At 40.1% G+C, this 4,553-nt stretch overlaps 1 pseudogene; it reads left to right on the plus strand.

Annotated features, from left to right (window-relative positions):
* The first annotated feature begins 318 nt into the window (after positions 1–318).
* LOC118650617 lies at positions 319–724 on the plus strand (annotated as a pseudogene).
* Positions 725–4,553: the final 3,829 nt, after the last annotated feature.

The raw sequence follows: 4,553 nt of genomic DNA on the forward strand, positions 1-4,553 counted from the left end.
TGTCACACCATGAGTAAAAGCTAAAACTGTTACCATTTGCTATAAAGCCCTACGTAATCATGCCCCCAAATGCCTTCCTAAATCCATTTCTGACCCTTCTCTTCCCTCATCCTGCCAGCCTTTGCTGCTACACTTACCCTTTAGGGCATTTGCACTTGACTATTCCCTCTACTAGAATGGTCTTCTTAATATCAACATGGCTGACTCCCTCACTGTCTTTAGATCTGTCTAAACTGCACATTACAAAGGCCTTCCATGATCAACTTAATAGAGAAATACCCTGCCCGGCGGGTCTCACCCCAGTGGGTATGCGCGGAGATGGCCGACCAGGACAGGTTTATTTGTATATACCCTGCTTATTTAAATAACAAGAAGACCATCGCAGAGGGCAGGCGAATCCCCATAAAGTAAGGCTGTTGGAAATCCTATAGCTACAGAGATTCAAGATGTGTGCTCAGCATTTGGACTTAATGCATTTCTTGAGAAAAACAAACTGTACTCCAGAGAATGGAATCCTGATGCTCAGTACAAGGGCAGAGTCCAGGTTCAACTCAAACAGGAAGATGGCAGCCTCTGTCTTGCACAATTCCCATCACATAAGTCAGTAATGTTGTATGCAGCGGAAATGATTCCTAAACTAAAAACAAGGACACAAAAAACAGGAGGCAGTGACCAAACTCTTCAGCAAGGAGAGGGAGGTAAAAAAGGGAAAGGAAAGAAGTGACCTGGCAAGACAATCAAGTCTGACACACTACTGTAAGAGACGTGGATGGAGGTTTCTGATTTGTATCTGAGAGAAACTGAAGCTTTTTGTTTGTATCATTTAACTGAACTATGAACATTTGTGCCTCCCAGCTTTAGCATGAGAGTTGACAATGAAATAAATTTACATCAGAAGTTTGCATCTAACTCTTACGCAATATAAAAGAAATTTTTTTTGTCTTTCAATGCAGTTTTTGTGGAAGAAAGCAGCTTATTTTTAAATGGACAATGGCCTCTACCATAAGTTACTTGAAATCCTGTATCTGTGCTCTATGTAAACATATTCAGATAAATGAGTTTAATAAGATTTGAAACACATATTGTTCACCTTTTAAGCTAATGAAATAAAATTCAAAATTGACTGTGTAGCTTTTGCTTATGAACTAATCAATGCCAGTGGAAGAGATAATCTAAAAGAATAAAATGGGAAGCCTGACTGGTGTGGCTCAGTGGCTGAGTGTCAACCTATGAACCAGGAGGCCACAGTTCGATTCCTGGTCAGGACACATACCTGGATTGTGGGCTTGATCCCCAGTGTGCGTCATGCAGGAGGCAGTCAATCAATGATTCTTTCTCATCAGTGATGTTCCTATCTCCCTCTCCCTTCCTCTCTAAAATCAATAAAAATACATTTTAGGACTAAAAAAAAAAAAGAATAAAACAGGTAGTGGATGTTTAGTATGACCCTGAAAGTAGAAGAAAGTAGTTAAATCCTCTTGGAGATCTATGAACAGCCAGTCTAGATCATATTCCTTTTTTTTCTTTTTTTAAAATTGATTTTCTTTTTAGAGAGGAGGAAGGGAAAGAGAAATATTGATGTGACAAACATCAATCTGCCACCTCCCGTATGCACCTCAACTGGGGATCTAACCCGCAACCTAGGTGTGTGCCCTGACCAGGAATCAATCACACAACCTTTTGGTGTATGAGATGATGCTCCAACGAACTGAGCCACCCAACCAGGGCTAGCTCATATTCTTTTAATTAGTTATTTTAATTGAGTAGTTCAGTTACTAGTTTTTGACATGGAAAGTCCTGGAGTTTAAGCTTTAGATTTGCTTATTTTGTAGGCTTAAGGACACTATTTCATTGGAGTTCTAAAATTACCTCTGCTTTAGCACCTTGAGATACAACTTTTTCAATAAATTAAATTGGATTGCTGATTCTACCTTTATTACAAAGCAGTTTCTGAAAGTGGGAATTTTTTGTAAAATTGAAGAGAATCCCTATCTAGCCATATGTTTTTGTCCGCTGAGAGTCTCTTGGGCAACTGCCTTCTCTGACTCCCTATGCTTCTGGAAGGGCTGCTGGTCATGCGCTGTGTAACAGCTTCAGTCAGTGATGGCCACATATACAACTGTGATCCCATAAGGTTATAATGGAGCTGAAAAATTCCTATCCCCTAGTAACGTCGTAGCTGTTGTAAATTCGGAGCACAACATGCATTACTTGTGTTTATGTTGATGCTGATGTAAACAAACTTGTACTGACAGTCACATAAAAGTATTGCACATACAGTTATATACAGTACATAATACTTGATGACAACAAATGACTGTTACTGGTTTATGTATTTACTATACTAAACTTTATTACTATTTTAGAATGTACTTTCTACTTATAAAATAAGTTTGCTATAAAACCATTGCCATGTTATACCATCAAAAAAAAAAAATACCCTGCACACCCTAGCTGGTTTGGCTCAGTGAATTGAGTGTCGGCCTGCTGACTGAAGGATCTCGTGTTCATTTTCAGTCAAAGGCACATGCCTGGGTTGCAGGCTCCATCCCCAGTAGGGGGCGTGAAGGAGGCAGAGTGATCCTCTCTCATCACTGATGTTTCTATCCCTCTCTCCCTCTCCCTTCCTCTATGAAATCAATAAAAATATATCTTTTTAAAAACATTGAAAAATAAAAATACTCTGCTCTATTTCACTGGATAACTTCAACACCAACTGGTGTATTTGACTATTGTATTTCCTCACTACAGCAAGCTCTGGAGGAGGGATGCTGTCTGTCACACCCAGTGCTGCATTTCTAGCACCTACGTTAGTGGCCAGCATGTTTGTTAAATGAATGAATGAATCCTACCTGATGCTAGCCAGGGTATCTGACCTCACATAAACCCCTGCTCTGAGACTTCCTGAATACTGCAGCACCCTCTTTGGAGGCTAAAACTGGAATGCACACGTGCAAAAACACTCAAATAGCAAAATTTCTGAGCTACATCTTCAATGAAGTAATCTTCATAATATCCAACAAGAACTCATTCGTAGATTAGGAGCCTTCCGAAGAGATGAAAATATATCCACTACTTCAAGGAAAAATTAACTTCTCATTTCTTCACTAGTCACAAGATGAAGGAATTGTTTTTGTTTGTTTGGCACCAGAACAGTGCTTGGTATCTATTGGGCAACTCAGCAATTCCTGAAAGAGTGAATGCAGAGAACCCATTGGTAACTGGGGCCTTTCAAGTATTGGAAGACACTATTCACTGCCACCCCATTCTAACTTCCCTAACCAGCTTAGCCTGCCATCTAATGGTAGTTGCTTCCAACACTGTGCTAGGGTCCAATCTATTCCAATACAACTCAGGTTCTAGTGACCTCTATCTGAACCACTTTCTTCAGGATGCAGGCTCCAACTGAGGTCATAAGATTTGGAAAAGAGGCATCACACCACCATAAAAAAGACATAAATGGTTTGGCACAGGTAGGTTACTACCTAAGTACAAAAGTGTTGGGCAGAATATTCCCGAATGGTCCATCCAATGAGGGAGAGTGGCTGTTCAGTCTACATCTAAGTATTACTTGTAATCATCACTGCATCCCATCCAAGACAATAAATACTGGCACTTTTGAGTAGCCTCACATGCAGCTCAAAGTTTCGGGATGTTGATCCTGTCACTGACCATGGTTGGCAACGGCACTCCTCCCAACATCACCCACTTCCTTTCCCAGAGAATGAAGTGTCATGAGCTCACTTCTAATAAATATAAACCTTATGATCTCCTTTGGTGTTATTTAAAATTTTGAAATAAAACGTAACAATGATAGCTTTAAAATATGCCTTTTCAAAACACACACACCTTTCTTCCATGTTGAGAATCTGCTAAAGCAGGAGACTGTTTATAACATTACTTATTTGCTACCTCCATGCCCAAAATGTGATCTCCCACTTCAAGTGAACTGTACTCAAAGAAAAATCTACACTAATATAAAAGAGAAAGATGCAAATTGACCATACCTTTGCAACGTCCACCAGCCAATCAGGAGTGAGTATGCAAATTAACCCAACAAAGATGGCAATGACACAGGTGTTCTGCACCGCCCCAGCTGCTCCGGGCCCCTGGGCAGCATGGGAAGGCAGAAAGGCAGCTCCGGGCCAAAACAAAGGCAGAAAGGCGGCTCCAACTGGAGCAAAGGTGGTGCCGGCAGCCAGGGGAAGGAAGGCCCATTCTTGCACAAATCTTCATGCATTAGGCCTCTCGTTAAAATATAAATAGAAGACTGGTGTTTGTTTTTTTTTTTAAAGTAGCATTTATAATGTTTTGTAAGAAATGCCTTAAGTATTAAATACTCGTATCATTTTCTAGGTATGATGGAGCTTAAATGGTCTAGAATTCAGTTAGACATACAATAACAACCTACTCCTAGGCTTTTATTTTTTTAATTGTATTAAAATGTATATTAATTTAAAGAGTAACAGCACATGGGTACCAACCATTCTGATGAACAAATACACTAGGACACATTAGGAGCCCCCTGTGGAACGCTGCCTTGGCTGTATTCC

Source organism: Myotis myotis, unplaced genomic scaffold (assembly GCF_014108235.1).
Source record: "Myotis myotis isolate mMyoMyo1 unplaced genomic scaffold, mMyoMyo1.p scaffold_m19_p_3, whole genome shotgun sequence".
Classification (NCBI taxonomy): domain Eukaryota; kingdom Metazoa; phylum Chordata; class Mammalia; order Chiroptera; family Vespertilionidae; genus Myotis; species Myotis myotis.